This window comes from Sturnira hondurensis, unplaced genomic scaffold (genome assembly GCF_014824575.4).
Source record: "Sturnira hondurensis isolate 20B ecotype Veracruz unplaced genomic scaffold, ASM1482457v3 Scaffold0019216, whole genome shotgun sequence".
Classification (NCBI taxonomy): Eukaryota; Metazoa; Chordata; class Mammalia; order Chiroptera; family Phyllostomidae; genus Sturnira; species Sturnira hondurensis.
In genome coordinates, this window is record NW_028091847.1 from 6,392,280 (window position 1) to 6,409,625 (window position 17,346).

Genomic DNA, 17,346 nt, shown 5'->3' on the forward strand with positions numbered 1-17,346 from the left:
TTGCTAAGCAGCCCAAGCCTGGCACTAGCAGCAGCCAGGCTCAGTTCACTACTTAGCTTCTCCCTGGCATCTGCAAGCTCAGCACAAGGGGCAACCACCTGCAGATCATTTTGTAGCTCATGCCAGGTGGCCTTGGGTAGGGCACAGACAGTGGCTGACCTTGGCCTGCACCTCCCAAGAGGCTCCAGAACAAACACACCCAGTGGCCAGCTTCAGGCTACACCAGAGCACCACCCAACTATCTCCACAAAAGACACGCTCAAAGGGAAGTCTCGGCTGACACCAGAGTCCCTCTAAAGCAACTCTTCTCTATAGGATCAGCCTCTACACAACACCTTCTTTATTGTAGTCTTACTCAGTCCTCACAACCAATCAACCCGAGGGCCAATCCTTCCATTGACATGACAACAGCAATTAATGCTCATCTACAACAGGTAGGCACACAAAATCCACATAAGGGACACACCTGGAGAATCTGACTCAGGTAACCAGGGAAACTGCATCATTGGGTCCACAGACTTCTACTACATGAGGCTGCCTTACCAAGACTGGGAGACACAGCAGCTCTACCTAACACATAGAAACAAACACAGGGAGGCTGCCAAAATGAGGACACAAAGGAACATGTCTCAAGTGAGAGAACAGACCAAAAGCCCAGAAAAAGAACTAAGCAAAATGGAGACAAGCAATCTACCAGATGCAGAGTTCAAAATACTGGTTATAAAAATGCTCAATGATCTCTGAGAACTTCAACAAAGAGATAAGTAACATAAAATAGACACAGAAAACATAAAAAAGAAGCAGTCAGAAATGAAGACTTCATTAATTGAAATGAAGAATATGTTTTAAAAAAACAATAGTAGATTAGATGAAGAAGAGGATCAACTCAGTGACTTGGAATTAAAGGTAGCAGGAAGCACTCACTCAGAACAGCAAAAGAATTTATTTTAAGGAGGATAGTTAAAGGGTCTCTTGGAAAATGTTAAGCATACCAAAATTCACATCATAAGGACTACCAGAGGAGAAGAGAGAAAAAAAGGAATTGAAAATCTATCTGAAAAAATAATGATGGAATACTTCCCTAACCTGGAAAAGGAAATAGACATACAAGCCCAGGAAGCAAAGAAAGTCCCATACAATGAATTCAAACAGGCCCACACCAAGACACATAATAATTAAAGTGGCAACGGTAGGGAGAGGGGAGGGAATTTCAGGAGAAATAGGGGAGGGATTTAGAGGAACATATATAAAGGATACATGGACAACAACTAAGAAGGGTGGGAATGGGAGGGAGGAGGGGAGCACGGGAGTGGGGTGGGATGGGAGTAATAGAAAACTGTACTTGAAAAATAATTAAATAAAAAAATGGAAAAAAATAAATAAAGTGGCAACGGTTAAGACAAAGACAGAATCTTAAAAGCAGCAAGAGAAAAGCAGGTAGTTACCTGCAAGGAAACTCCCATAAGACTGTCAGGTGATTACTCAAAAGAAACTTTACAAGCTGGAATGAATTGGCATGAAATATTTTAAGTGATGAAAAGCAATGACCAACAACCAAGATTACTGTCCCCAGCAAAACTATCATTTAGAATTGAAGGACAGATAAAGGGCTTCCAGACAAGAAAAAGCTAAAGGAGCTCACCACCAACCAATAGTATTACAAGAAATGTTAAAGAGTCTTCTTGGAGAAGGAGAAAGGAGGAGGAGAAGGAGAAGAAATATGAATAATAAAATGACAATAAGTGCATATCTATCAACAATTGCTTTAAATGTAAATGGGTTAAATCTTCCAATAAAAATAAAAAGTACACAAAGTGGCTGAATGGATAAGACCCCAAATCTGTGGTCTACAAGAGGCTCGATGCAGATCGAAGGACACACACAGACTGGAAGTAAAGGGATGGGGAAAGATATTTCATGAAAATAAAAACCAAAATAGAAAAGCTGGGGGAGCAATACTTATTCTAGTCAAAGAAAACTTTAACACAACAGCTATAATAAGAGACTAAAAAGGACTCATCAATTTCTCTTTGGATCATTTATCTGAAGAAACCCAAAACACTAATTCAAAAAGACTTATGTATTTCTATGTTCACTGCAGCATTAGATACAATATACAAGATATGGAAGCAGCCTAAAGGTCCATCAGTAGATTATTGGATGAAGAAGAAGTGGTGCATATATGCAACAGAACATGACTCAGCCATAAAAAAAGAACTCTTGCCAACTGCAGCACCATGGACAGATCTAGAAGGTACTGTGCTCAGTGAACTAAGTCAGACCGAGAAAGACAAACACCATGTATTTCACTTATATATGGAATCTAAAGAAACAAAATAAATGAACAAGCAAAATGGAAAAAACTCACAGAGAACATTTTGATGGCTCCCAGCTAGGAAGGGAGTGAGGGAATGGTGAAGAGGGGGAAGGGATTGAGAAGCACAAAATAGTCACAAAGCAGTCATGGACATGTGAAGTATGGCATAGGGAATATAGTCAATAATATTGTAATAACTATATATGAGGTCAGGTGGGTACTAGATTTATTGGGGTGATCAGTTTGTAAGTTATATAAATGTCTAATCACTATGTCATACACCTGAAACTAATACAATAGTGTATGTTAACTGTAATTGAAAAATTTAAAAAATATTAAAAAGAAAAGATACACCTTTTCATCACCAGCAAAATACAGCAGCCCACCAAGATGGTTCTATCTGTAACGGAGCTGGCCTTGTCCTCATATAGAAGCAGGCAGGGGTCGGGGCAGGGCTAACTGGGAGGTCCAGGTCCCCAGCCCTTTGCTCTCGGACACCCTGTGTCCATCACTGGCAGCACTTGCCGCCATTGTAGCTGACATTGACACTGGGACTGTTCAGTGGGTGCCCTGTCCTCCTGCTGTAACGACCATACCATGAGGACAGGCCCCCTGTGTGCCTCGCTGCTCCCCACTGTTTGCCCAGCATCTACAGCATCGGGTGCGGGTGTAAGATAAATGAGTTGAATGAACAAATAAACAAAGAGGCAGTAGACAAACAAATTAGTAAGTGAACAAACAAGTGAGGAAATAGTCACGGACAGGCCATAATGGACTTGTGAGGAGCTGGAACATAAACTTGGTTGGATAGAGAAACCAGAAGACTATTCGGGGGCTCTCGGCTTCCCCTCCTCCCTCCTTAAGAGAGCGCACCTTTTCACAGGTGTGAAAGGTGTGGCTTGGGGTGTGGCCCACCTGCCCAGTAATCTGGAGAGACAGGTATTGGTTCGCTAGAGCTTCTGTCACAAGTTGCCACAAACTGGGTGGCTTCAACAACAGGAATTTACTGGCCCATAGTTCTGGAGGCCAGAAGTCGAGATCCAGGTGCCAGCAAGGTTGGCTTCTGTGAGGGAGAATCTGCCTACACCTCTCTCCTCGCACCTGGTGGAGGCAAAACCCTAACCTCTGCCTTCATCTTCACAAGGCATTCTCCTTGCGTGTGTGTGTGTGTGCGTGTGTGTGCGCACGTGTGTGTGTGTGTGTGTCAACGTCCAAATTTAGGTGTCCTTCTGTAGGACGCCGGACATAGTGGGTTAGGGCCCACCAAAATGACCCCACACTAACTAATGAATCTGCAACGACCCTATTTCCAAATCAGGTCCCATTCTGAGTCTTGGGGGTTAGGGCCCCAACGTGTCTTCCTGGGGACACCATTCAACCCGTGACAGACGCGTCGTTAGCAGCTGTGTTTTGAGACACAACTTCCAAAAGTAGGTCTTTTTCATTCATTCCCAGAGGTCATCTGTCGACACGACTTTTAACGTCTACAGGGGAAAATGTGTTCCCAGCCGTGTGAAGCCTGCTGAGAAGGCGGTCAAAGGTGTGTGCCTCCAGGTGGTGGAGTGAGGACCACCCCCAGGGGTTCCGGTGCCACTCACTGAGCCTGCTCCCTGGGACTGGGAGATGAGGACTAAGGGCTGAAGCTGCCAGGTACAGGCCCACCCCAGGCACTGGGTGTCCCAGACAGACCTCTCCTCTCAGGGGCCGCCTCGATGGACCTGGCTGCCATAAAAGTGGCCAAAGAAAAATGTGGTTTATGCTCACATAGGAAAGTTCCCTTTCTGGGGCTTTCTGCTATGGGTGCAAATTGTAACACTGCCACCTCTCTTGTGTGGCACAGTCCAGCTGCCCCCTTCCTCCACCGTAACCTCTTGCTTTGCTTCTTCCCAAAGCTCATCACAAGCCCTGTGCTTGGTGTTTCTGCTGGGGGAGGAAGGGACACCTCTAACTCCTTCCATATGTTAATTTTTTTCGTTTAATCAGTCTCTGGTAAACTCGGTTTTCATACTTTCACCAACAGCCCCTAATGAAGCAGCTGCCAATAATTATATAAAACAATGAATTTATGGGAGAACTGCATTCAACCCTAGTACCACTTGTAATTCAGAGATTGTAGGCAGAATTTACCTGGTTTTAGATTCATCAGCATGGGACCTTGGCAAAGTCATGAGAGCCACCGGTGTCTGCCAGCCTGTGACCCTTGGCTCACCTCACTCTTCCCTGCACACCCCCTCACTCCACCCCACCCTCTGGGCCACCTCCTCCACACCCACATCTGGGGCTTCCATTGTCTTTTACCTGGTGACGACCTCAGATCTCTGTGTATCTCCTTCTGAGATGATCTCTCCACTGCACTGAGGAATCCAGTGGGAGGGCCCCAGGCTTCAAAGGCTCAGAGCTGGGAACAAACCCCAACATCCTCCTCCCCAGACCTGCTGCTCCTTCCCCCTTATCTCCGTGGGTGGCGCCCTCATTCTGCAGGTTGCATACCAGGAAACCTGGGTGTGGGCCTCAACTCCTCCCTCCCGTTGATTGCCTAATGCAATCACCTCTTCCTAGTCAGTCTGCCTTCTAAAGGTGACTGGAGGGTACCTCTCCTCTCTACGCTCATTAGGCCTCCCCAGTTCAGGGATTTCACTGGAACCTCTTGTCTGGTTGCCCTGCCTCCTGGTATAACACCGTCTTTCTCCCTGACTCAGAAGTGGTCTTTGTAAAAGTGTGTCTGACTATGCCCCCATCCTCTGCGAAGATCCCTCAGGGGCTCCCCGTCACTGTCAGGATGAAGCACAACCTCCTCAGTGAAATTTAAAGACTTCTGAGGCCTGGTTCAACCTCTTGCTCTTGTAGCATCTTAATGTACACGCAGGGCTGCCCTCTACTCTCCCTGCCTGTACCACTGCCCCCCACCCAGCCCTCATCTCCCTGGCTAATTCCTCCTTAGCCTTCAAAATCCATCTCAAAGGTCACCTCCTGGGGTGTCTTCCCTGATCCCCAAGGTGGAAGGTAGGTGGTACCCTTCCACGCTCCCAGAGCACATGCACTTACCTCTTTCAACGTACTTAACACCCTATATGGCCATGGTCGACTTTTTCTTTTCTCAGCCCAACCACACTCTGTCTTAGAGAGCAGGGCTGTGTTTTAGCATCCTGAGACCCCCGGCACCTAGAACACAGTGTGGGACGTCATGGACTGGTGGCTTTGGTGGGTCTGTTAGTCGGGCTCCGCCGTGTGGAACCAGGCCTTGGCCCAGAGCCGGGTGAGAAGAGGCGTTCCCGCACCAAGCTCATTACAAAGACAGCAGCACGTGGTCGCACTAACTTGGGCTTTGAGATCAGCCAGATCCTGACTTTCCTATGCACCAGTGGTGTGACCCTGGACTAGTGTCTGAACTCCTCTGAGTTGCAGTTGCCTAATGGGTGAAATGAGAATGAATGGGTAGGCAGGTAGGGATGGGGTTTGGAATATAGGTCAGTGGTGCTCCAGCAGCTTTAGGTAGAATCCTGTGCTGATTATGCTCCAGAATTTTTTGACAAAACAAAACTACCACCATCCCCCACCTCCACCCCCAAAAAGGCCCAGGACTTCACCGTTTGGGGATGCACCAACTCATACTGAATCATGACTGTTTCGGTGTTCTAGAAGTAACTAACTGCTTACTTGTTGGGGTGACTTTTCCCGCAAGTCCCCCCATCCACCACGGATGAAAGTAAACAAGACATGACACGATCTGCTTGGGGAGGAGAGGTGGCCAATCCCTCAAAAGGGAAGGGCCGTGAGCAGTGGCCAGTTTCTCAAGAGAAAAAGGCAGCAGGTCCCCTCCTCCAGGGGCTTTTATTGGGTTGTAATACACGAAAATACAGGGCAGTAAGGATCAAACAGTAGATAACATTTCAAAGAAATCTGAGGGCTTAGTCTGAGTCAGTGTCTGTCAGGAAAGGGGGTTGCAGAAACTTTGGGAGACACACTCATTTCCTCTCGGAAATGAGGATAAGGATCATACGAATGAAAGCACTCTTAGCAGAGTAGATTTCACAGGTTTTTCAGGAATTCTCTGTGATGCCAGACTTTTCCCCAGACACTCTCTGGCAAGGCAAGGAGCTGCACCCCTCCCCATCAGGTATTCAGGCTTAAGGAGATTAGAGCCAGGAAGTGCTTCTCCCAGAGGACATGGGGACTCCTGCTTTGTCACATAGCCAGGGGGCAAGAGTCCATTGCTCACTTTTTGTTGCAGCGTCCCCGGCCCCCGAGTCCTTCCATGATGGCCTCCCAAGTGGTGGAGTCTGGCTTAGGTTGCTCCCTGCTGTGAGGAAACTTACTCATCATGGACTTCCAACCATGCTTTGGGGGCAGGGAGGAAACTGAGGCAGCATTTGCTACCAGAGACAAGCTTTGTCTCCTGTGGCTCGCATGCTGCCTTCTGGAGGTCACTCGCTCATCCTTACCCATGGGGCGTGGGTGGGGGGAGGGTTAGGGTTACAATTCCTGAAACCAGGCTGCGTGGTCTACAACAGTTACTCTGGAGGTAACCAGTTATGCGATAAAGAGGCATTAAGCACCTTGTGAGGATTTAAAAGCCAGTTTCAATTTTGTGCTACCTGGATTCTCAAAGGACAAATGCTTGGTGCTTTATCACCAAATGATGACCCAATTGGCCTATTTCTAATTCAACAGGGAAAAGACCCAAAATTATACCGGTTCGGCAGAACTGGTACAGTCAACACAGTTGAAACTGACATAAAAGGGTCCTCTTCGAAAACCAGGTGGGGAAAACAATGCTTCCTCCCTGAGCTGTGGGGAGCAATGTGCAAAGCAGGCACGCAGAGGACATTGGTGGCGAGACTCCTGGTTCCCCGGGGGCGGGGACCTCGCTGGAGCAGGGGGTGGCCTGCGACTCTGGCAGGGAAGATGGCAAAACAAGCCCTCCCAAACACGCGCCTCAGAACTCACGTCCTAAGAGCACACCTGCTGAATGGGTCCTACGGATGTGTTCCCCCTCCCACCACCCCTGGTCCATTTGGTGGGCAGGGACCCTCACCCTAAAAGCAGCCACAGCATCCCGGCTCCGTAAAGCTGGAGCAGAGCTCAGAGACTCTCAGGCCCCCTCATGTCATGTGGAGAGCGGAGCTGAGATCCAGAGAGAAGACACGGCCCCAGACTGCCACTCACTGCGGTCTGGGGCCCCCCTGCATCTGACTGCCTATGGGTGGTCCTCCCCACATCGGCACCCCTCTCTCCTTGTCCCCAGGCCATCTCGGGTGCTGCTCCCTCTGTCCGGATCTGGCCTAAAAAGGAGAGGTTTGTGGCTCACGGCCCCCAAAGCCCTGAGGCTGCAGTGGACAGGGGTAGGGGTGGGGAGGGAGGACTTGTCTGCAAAGGCTTCTGGGAGGAAATTTCATGGTGCTTCCAGAAAAAAAAAAAAAAAGCCTCCCAGCCATGGACTGACTGGGTTCTTCTCAAAGACAAGTCATGGTAGAGGGGAAGAAAATTGGAAGTGAAAAGATTGACGGGCTCAGAGAAAACCACAAAACCACTCCCAGGCCTGGGCAACCAACCAGGCCCCGAGGCACTTTCAGGGACACATCTGCCCCTGAAGAGCGGTAGTTGGCTGGTACTATTTCAGTAACGGGGTCAACATTCCCATCATCGGGCTCTTGTGCAGTCTGCCAGCATCCCAAGGGTTTTGCGTTCCCTAGGGTCCTGGTCTCTCATGTGCCACTCAACCCATCCCCCAGAAAAAGAGTGTGCCCAGTTGTTGGGGGGGTTGTCCCTGTCATCCTCCTTTCGTGCCAAGAGAGAAGAGCCCCTTAATCTGATGACAGGAAGGATGGCAGAGAGAGGGCAGGGCTGAGCAGGGTACCTGCTCTTCTCCTGGGGGTTCTGGTCCCCACATGCCCCTCAGAACCACTTGGGGGACTTCCTTGAATCACAGAAGCCTGGCCCCTCGCCAGAGACCCTGAGTCCGGAGGTCCAAGGCGTGGCCCTGGCATTTTGGTTTTTAGAAAACAAACCCCTCAGGATGTGTGATGAACACCGAAGTTAAGAACTACAGGGTGTTGAGATCAGATATGAGGTGTTACAAAACAACTTCCTGTAATCATAGGGAAGCTGCCAACCCTTGTGACGGACTCTATATCTTTTTAAATAGGCAAATTAGAGCAAACTTGAGGCCGCTGCTCTCTCTCTGCTCTCGGAGAGGAAAGGCCGGTGGAGGGCTCTGCCAGCCCGTGGCTGCCCAAGAGGCTGCCCGAGGGACTGCCCTTGGCCCGCTCATAGGTGGCGTGGCTTCAGTGCGGTTGAGTGGGCTGCTGGCCTCCCCAGGGCTGTGGGCTCAGTTCCAGGCCGGGGCTCTGGCGGGAGTGTGTCTCCGAGGCAGAAGTCCACGCTGTGTTTCTCACTGGAGAAGGGCGCCGTCACTGGCTCTCCAGAGCAGCTGTTCTAGACTAACCTGCACCGGAATCGCCTGGGGACCTGGTGAAAGAGCAGGCTCCGAACCAGCGGGGCTGGGTGCGGCGTGAGGGTCTGCATTCTGAACCAGTTCCCAGGGCATGGCATTGCCGCTGTCCAAGGACCACGGGCAAGGGTCTGCACCTCTTCTGAACGACACTGCTCCAGCTGTGAACGGATGGAGGTGCTTGCAAAGGGGAGGCTCTGCAGACAAAGGGAACAATGACACCGGTTCGCCTGGGACTGAGGGGTTCCCCAAGTTCAGTGCTAGAACCTGGGACAGTCCCAGGAAAACCACATGCTTGGTCACCCTGCCCACAGCCTACGTCCCAGCACAAGAAGCATAGGGAAGTCTTGAAATAGACATCCGGGGAAGGGCTCAAGGATGCGTACAAGGCAACAAACAAGATGCTATACATTGATTTCAGTGCACAAAAAGAACTTTTAAATCACCAAGGGAAGATAAATTCAAATTGTCATCACGGTGACCTAGCGCTGGCTGGTCAGGAAAGGTGGCGCTCCAGTCAGGTGGGGATTCCAGAGCGGGAATCAGGGAGTAACCCCAGGCCAGGGTGAGGGAAGTGCTCCGAACCCTACACAAGCTGGCTTTGGTGGGCTTTGATTGCACACGAGTCTGTGTCATCTTGGCTGTCAGAAGCTACAAGAACGTTAAAAATCATGTTTAGCCCTGGCATGCATGGCTCAGGTTGGTTGGAGCATCGTCCCATAAACTGAAAGATCTCGGGTTCAGTTCCCAGTCATGGCACATGCCCAGGTTACAGGTTCAGTCCCTGGCCCAGGTGTGTACAAAAGGCAACCAATCGCCATTTCTTTCCCTCCCCTTCTCTCTCTCTAAAATCAATAAGCGTGTTCTCAGGTAAGGATAAAAAAGTTCATGTTCAAGTGTGAGCCGATATGTTGGTTTTAGATGCCTATTTCCAGTTCTCAGAAGCCACTTCCCCCTCACGCCGCTGGCATTTGACCCGGGCCTGCACAGGAGTTGCCCTGGCGGCTTGGATCTGGACTTGGCCTTGTCTCCGCCCTGCCGTGTGACACAGGATTTGGGTAGAAAAGGGTCAGCATCCACCTGTCCATGCTTTTCTTCTTCTCATAGGAATGACTGAGGCAGGAGGGCCCTGACAGCCCCTTGGAGACTGAGGACCTTGCCAATGTTGAACAGCTGGGGAAGACCTCGGGGCTCATCGCCACAAAGACCGAACACAGAATTTGTGGGAGTGCGGCCATATTCTGGCGTATGGGTTTTGATCCCTAGAACTCAAGAGTATGTGGGTTTGGAATACAGTAGCTTCTAGGCTGGAATACCAGGAGGTTTCCTAATTATGAAATGTATTAAAATAAGTGCAGTTTTCTTTCTTTAGCAGGGGCGAGGATATGACCTTTGGAGTCGGAGGGCAAGGCCCGCTCTGGTACATCCTTGTGGTGTGACCTTGGCCAACTACTTAACCTTTGGAGCTTCGGTTTTCTCACATGTGAGACAGGTGCAGTAACAGTTCCTGATCTTCTGGGCTGCGGTGTCTAGGCTGGCCCAAGGTCAATGCCCCAGGAGAGCAGCTACACTAGGGTCACTGGGTTACTGTCCCGGTTTCACAGGCTGCTGGAGAAGGCTCCAGGCGGGCCCCTCCCTGCTGTACCTCTTTTAAGGAAACTGCTCATTAGCGCACTGCCGGTAACTGGAAGCTCCGAGATGCTGCAGAAGGACTTGAAAGGATGTGGCGGAAATGCACATTAGGTAGAGAAGAATAAAGTTCTTAGCTCACCAAACTTACAGACAGGCTCTTTTTCAAAAAAATAACTGTCTTTTTTTTTTTAAAGATTTTTATTTATTTTTAGAGCGAGGGGAAGGGAGGGAGAAAGGGAGAGGAACATTGATGTGCGAGAGATACATCAATCAGTCGCCTCTCACATGCCCCCAAGTGGGGATGTGACCCACAGCCCAGGCATGTGCCCTGACTGGGGATCAAACCAGCGACCCTCTAGTTCACAGGCAGTAGTCACTCAATCCACTGAGCCACAGCAGCCAGGGCAACTGTCTTATTTTTGAAGAGCTTTCGATGTATAGAGAAGTTGGGACACTAACACCAGGGTTCCGGGGGACCCCATGCCCAGGCTTCTCTAGTGTCAACATCTTCCATCAGTGCGGCACCTCAGTCCCGATGGGCGGGTCAGTATTGTTACATTATTAACTCAAGTCTATACTTGAGTTCGAATTCCTTGATGTTTTACCTAATGTTCTTTTTCTGTTCCAGAATGGATGTCACAGGACACTCAGTTGTCATTGTCATGACCCCTAGGGTCCTCCAGACTGGCAGATTCATAGTCATGCCTTGGTTTTGGTGCCCCTGCCCACTCGAGGACTGTGACCCTCTTTTTACAAATGAGGAGACTGCAGAGCAGCTCAGGGGGGTGCGGACCCTTTTCCCCATGACCACACTGCTCTGCTGGTGGGCCCAGCAAACCTTCCTTCACCGTTAGCTTGGGGGTAAAGTTCCGCCCAGCCCTGAAATGGCCCGAGTTCTGCATTCATGTGTGTGCCTCTGGGATTCTCGGGTCTTGCCCGATGCCCTGGGTTCCTCGGCCTATGGGCACCCCTCAGGGCCGCCATTCCTGCCTGCCTGCTCCTGTGAGTCCCCAGCCCAGGCCAGGGCCCTGCCAGGCACACTGCCCAGCCTCTCACAACTGGATGGCCAGGGACCAAAGGCCACGGGGAGGAAACAAGGAAGGGAGTTGACTCTAGCCTGGGTCCCTGGGCGGAAGGGTGATGCTGAGCAGCCCCGCTTGTGCCCAGAGCGGGGTGTCTCCTCTCTCCATATGAATTATACTAACGAGAGTTATACTGAATGTTGCTATTGAGAGAATTAAACTAAAAAACATAATAGCTATCATGTCTTGGGTATCTATGGTGGGTCAGACCCTATGTACATTTCATTCAACCTGCAATGAAGCCTGGTGAGGTCAGCACTGTCCCCCCACTGTGACCCGGGGCAGACATCTGAGACTTGGCGGGTAACTGCTCGAGGTTTCACCCAGCTTCCATGTGCAGGGCCAGGCGTCAGCCCCAGGTTCGTGTGATTCTGGGTAGTGAAGTCTGGTCGGCGGGCAGACCCCAGGCCTCGTGGCTTGGGTGTTAAAACAGAACCTCCGCTAGATGCTGAGTCGAGGCTGTTGGTTTGTAAAATCCCCTCCACCTTAAATGAAACTAGGGAAGCCACGCACACTCGCTTCCAAGGCCCTGGGTCCTGTGGTCTCTGCCCTCCCCACCCTGAGCCAGCCGTTGAACGTCTTGTAAATGCCCCTTGGGCTGTAGTGAGGGGGAAGCAGAGCACACAAGGGGTCAGCATCCACCTGACCAGAGGGAGAAGGCTCTGCTGTAGGCTCTTTCTGCCTCTGCCCGGGTTGTCCTCCCTGTCACAGCAACTGCCCTGAGGTTACCTCCTGCTGGCTTGGAGAAAGGACTAGTCCTGAGAAAGACAAAGAGAGTGAGGGCTTCCTTCCAGCCCAACCCAGACTCAAGGGGGTTGCTAACCAGAGTTGCCTGGGAGCTCCTGAGGCACCCTGATCCAGAACAGGCCTGTGCTGGTGCCTCCGCCTTTTGGTTCTGTCCCCGAAAGTCAAAACAGGTTCCTCCTCTAACTGCTTCTGAACCCTCCACACTGAGCCAATGCCGCCTAACACAGCCTCTCCCCAGGTCTCTGTGGGTTGCACCAGGTCACTGGGGTCACGACCTTTGTGTTTCTATGAGATGAAATGTCTTAAGCTTGTAATGTGAAGTCAGCTGCAGGCTGATGTCATGAGAGTGGTGACAATGAGGGTGGAAAAGCCTCTGGGATGGGCCACCCATCCTCCCGGGACAAAGGACTAAGGCACAAACAGGCAGAAAGGCGTGCCTGCAGCCCGCTTGTGACACACACACACACACACACACACTCTACCTGCCCTCCTCCCCCCTGGCTGCGCCTGCGGCAGCCTCTGTGTGCTGGCTTGGCCCCACTTGACTTGAAAATGCTGTTAGGCAGACAGGCCACCTAGACTGTCCGAATGACCAAATCCAGGGTTCTACCATTTCTGTCCTTACAAGTGAAGTAAGTCACTTGTTCTGTCTTCAACATCTGGCCCTGAAGACCTCTCCCCTTTCAAATTTATTTTAAGAGGAAGTGCTAGGGAGTGAGGAAGAGAGGGAGAAAAAGATTGATTGGTTGCCTCTTACCACCCACCAACTGGGGCGCAAACCCACAACCCAGGTACATGCCCTGACCAGGAATGGAACCGGTGACCTTTTGCTCTGCAGAATGACACCCAACCAGCTGAGCCACACCAGTCAGGGCCCCATGTTCTTAAAACCATTTCCTCTACTGAAACCTGGGTTACAGATGATTTCCACATCCCCTGCTACCTCACCGGTCACTTTCCTTGGTCTTTGCTGACTTCCTCCTCCTAACCTCCAGGCTCCCTCCCCACACCCCTCCTCCCTCTTCCACTTTCTGGCATGTTCACCCCAACACCAGCTTGGCCTCCAGCTCAGACTGCTCTGCTGAGACCCTTTTTCCAGCTGCTCATTGGCTAGCTCCCCGATAGGCCCTCGGGCTCAACAGGAGTTCAGTGACCCCCGCCTCAATCTGCCCCTCCTCCAGCATTTCCCCTTGAAGTGAAGCGAAGCACACCACCAAGCACACCACCGTCTGCCTGGTCACTCCGGCAGGCGCTGTCCTCCCCACTGTCCTACACACTGACGAGCGCTGTGTCTCAGCTAAGTGACCTCCCAGACTCCTCTGGACTCCCTTCCTCGTCTTCATTCCCACAGCCATTCCCTTTTCTCAGTGGGTCTCACGCACTGCTCCCCCAACCAAGTTGCTGCCGTAACGTCCCACACCGTGTTCCTGTCCCCACATTCACCCTCTACAGCACAGTCTGAAAGTGTCGGTCTGCTCAAAGCTTCCACAGGGACTCCAGAGCCCTCGGAAGATTGCCTCAACTCTCGGGTTGTCCTGCTCACCTGTCTCACAAGGTGAAGTGCATCCCTCTGGCCCACCAACCTGCAGGCCCCTAAATGCTTCCACGTTTTTACCCACCATTCTCTTGCTCTGGATTCTAACCCATCCTTTACATACAGTTCAAGTGCCCCACCCCCTGGGGAATGCTTGTCCCAACCTGCACTCCCTGCCACCCCCAGCTGAGCCTGGCTCCTGTCTCGGGGCTCCCTTGACCTTCAGCAAAGGGTATCTATAGGGAGAACCGTCTCTGCTGTCTGACCTTCCCAGGGGGACGGCTTTGAGGCCAAGGGCTAATCTTTTGTCTTCTATCTCCAGCAGCTATGCCTGTTGGCCACTCCCTAAGTGTTGCTGGTGAAAGTAGAGAATGAATAGAAGGGAGGCTGAGAAAGCCAATGCAGACACAGCTACTAATAGAACTGTCACCTGGGGTCAAACGAAGCCTCAAACAGAGCAGCGCCCTGGCTCTGACAGCACTTCCCGCGAATTCTCAGGAAGAGGGCAGAGAATCATAACACGTAAGGCTCGAAGGGTCCTTTAAGGTCATTTAATTTAACACTTTTGTTTTATAGGGCCCAGAGAGGTGCAGTAGATTCCCTAGGTCACACAGTGCATCAAAACACAGCTAGATGAACCTGAGTTCCTAAACCTCGTACCCACTGCTCCGGCGATTTCATTGTGCTGCGCCCAGAGGGAAACCGGGACTGTTCTCCGAACACTCCTACAGTCCCTTAGAAACACGTCTGGACTCAGCATCCATGATTACTTTCAACAGTCTTCTTAACTGACTTATTTCATCAATACGCTTAGAGGTAACAAACACCCTGAATTTACAAATACCGTGGCAGACGACCACACACAGTTTGCGACTGGCTCTCTTTGCCTGGAGGTTCATCCTGCTACTGAACAGGATCAGCCTTCCCCTGACTGGTACCCTTGGGTGCAGGTTTGACACTGTCCCTCTGTAAAAGGTGGTGCGGCTCAGAACTAAACACTATTTGGTTTCACAGGTAAATTTCTTCTCATATGTTCTCCCACCAGCCGCCTGCCATGAAATCCAATGCTGCCTCTTAGTTTACATCTTGTCTTTTTGTTTATATCAAGTGGTGTGTCCCTGTTAGGGCCAGTCTCCACAACACTGCATACTTTCTTCCAGAATTTGGTTATTTATTAAGCACATACTATATCATACACCTTTTTAAAAATCTCTTTTAGCCTCTGATTGCTGTAAACAAAGAATTCCTTTTTTTCCTAGAAATCTTTTTTAAGCATGCGAAGGAATTTTCATAACCCCTGACTTCAAATTGCTCCAAGATGCACAAAATGTCTTACCTGAGATTTGAAATGCTTGATATGAACATCTCGAAGATTCCTGTAAGGAGAGGCCTCTGCTGGTGGGCTGGTATGGATGCTCCGACTCCCTGTTTGTTGTGAAGTTATTTACAGCCCTCTGGTGGGTCTTTAATGTAACAGGAGAGGGGAAGCTGAGGGCAGTGAGGTCTGGCTTCGTTTGTTCCTTCCTTCATTTGTTTGTTCCTTCATTCAGTGGACAAATCCTAAATGAGTGCCTACTATGTTCCAGGCATTTTGTAGGTGCTGGCAATACAGCAGCGAGCAAAACAAAGAACAAAAGCGTATGTATGTTACTCAAGATGAACAAGGCAGTAGAACAAATGTTGGGCAAAGATCAGGAGTTTGTTTTTGGACATGCTAAGTTAGAGATGCCCGCTCGTCCTTCAGGTAGCTGCTGCTGCTGCTTCTTTTTTTTTATCCTTACCTTAGGACATGCTTATTGACTTTAGAGAGAGGGGAAGGAAGGGAGAAAGAAAGGGAAGCATCGATTGGTTGCCTCTTGTGTACTCCCTGACCAGTGACTGAACCCACAACCTAGGCATGTGCCCTGATGGGGAATCAAACCTGTGACCTTTCAGTTTATAGAACAACATTCCAATCAGCCAAGCCACGCCAACCATGGATCCGGCAGTTTCTTTTAAAAACGAATCGGTGTCTCTAGGAAGATCCTTTAGAGCACTTGTGAGCAGACAGCAGAGATGTCATGCAAATCATCTCTTTGAGATTTCACCAAATTTGAACTGAAACTGACAACATGAGCACATTGTGCGCGGCAGTTGTGAAAACAGGAATTAGACCCTCAGTGAGAACTCCAAACCTTGGCCTTGCCTTCATAGAGCTGACCATCCCTTAGTTCTGTTTGAATGGAAACTTCTCAGTGTCTGTCTCAGTTCCTGGTTTTCCTGTAACAGCTGGATTTCTCTGTGACCTCGTGTGCATCTCCCTCCTCCACCCCCAGGACTGCACATCAGTCCTACACACCGGGCACCTGGTAGGGAAGGATGAGTTTTCAACTCACTAGGTCGGATGAGATAGATACACAGAAGAAGCTGGTATAGACTCGGATATGGCACATTCGAAATGAGCAAAGAACACAGGTAATTGCTCTCTTAGGTGATCCCAGAGAGTTGAAGGTAGTCAGGAAATATTTTAGGGAAGAAACTGGGAGTGAGCTGAGTCTTAAAGAATGGGATGGATATGAAGAAGGAGGGTTTGAGAGAGGGGGAGGGGTGTTTCCTGTCAAAGTGTTTCCAATGAATCCTACATGCTCCTCTGCCACCCATGTCTCTTTCCACTCTGGTGTCTAGTGGCCTCTGCTGCTTTGTCCTGCCCCTCGCTCCCACTCAATGACATGGGCTAGCTTTGGCCAGTCTTCGACCAGGGGTGTTCAACCTTTTGGCATTTCTGCACCACACTGGAAGAAGAGTGGTCTTGGGCCACATGTTAAATACATTGTGATGTGTAACCACACACACACACGCACACACATCTCATAATGTTTTAAGTAAATTTACAATTTTGTGTTGGGCCGCATTCACAGCCACTCTGGGCTGCATGTGGCCGTTGGGCCACAGGTTGGACACCCCCTGCTAGGCATGTCATGCCATGCCTTTGTCACTCTTTCCTTTATCATTATCACCATGGTCCTGCTATCCCTTTTTAAATGAACACCCTGCACATGAATGCCTGTGGTGACACCCAGGATATAGTAAGTGCTCAATAAATACTTGTTAAACGAGCGTGTGACCCTAGGAGCCACTCTCCATACTCCTGGGATGGCCCTTTCCCCAGTATTTATTCTCTGCCATAGGGCTGGGGACATTGAAAACATGAGTACTTGAGGACTTTCCCTAAGTTCTGCATGGTTGATAAGCTGTTTTTTCATCTTTTTATGTAACAAAGATTCATTGCATCACTTATTATAGGACTTATGCTGGTTACAGGAGGCTTAGAGTTGAGCTACTGTGAGACCCATGTAAGCAGATCATGATAAATAACAAGTTAAGGGCTGACTTAGGTACAAAGCAGTTCGTGAACACTGTAGATGAAGAAGTTGCTTGTTGTAGTGTGCTAAATAGAAGAGGCTTCTCGGAGTCCAAGTTGGCAATGAACCCTGAAAGATAAGGTGCATCCTCTAGACACACATGATAACTGGATGGAGAAGCGAGTAAGGGAGTTGGGTGGGCAGTATCCCAGACAAATAGAATAACAGCTGTATGGTGGTGG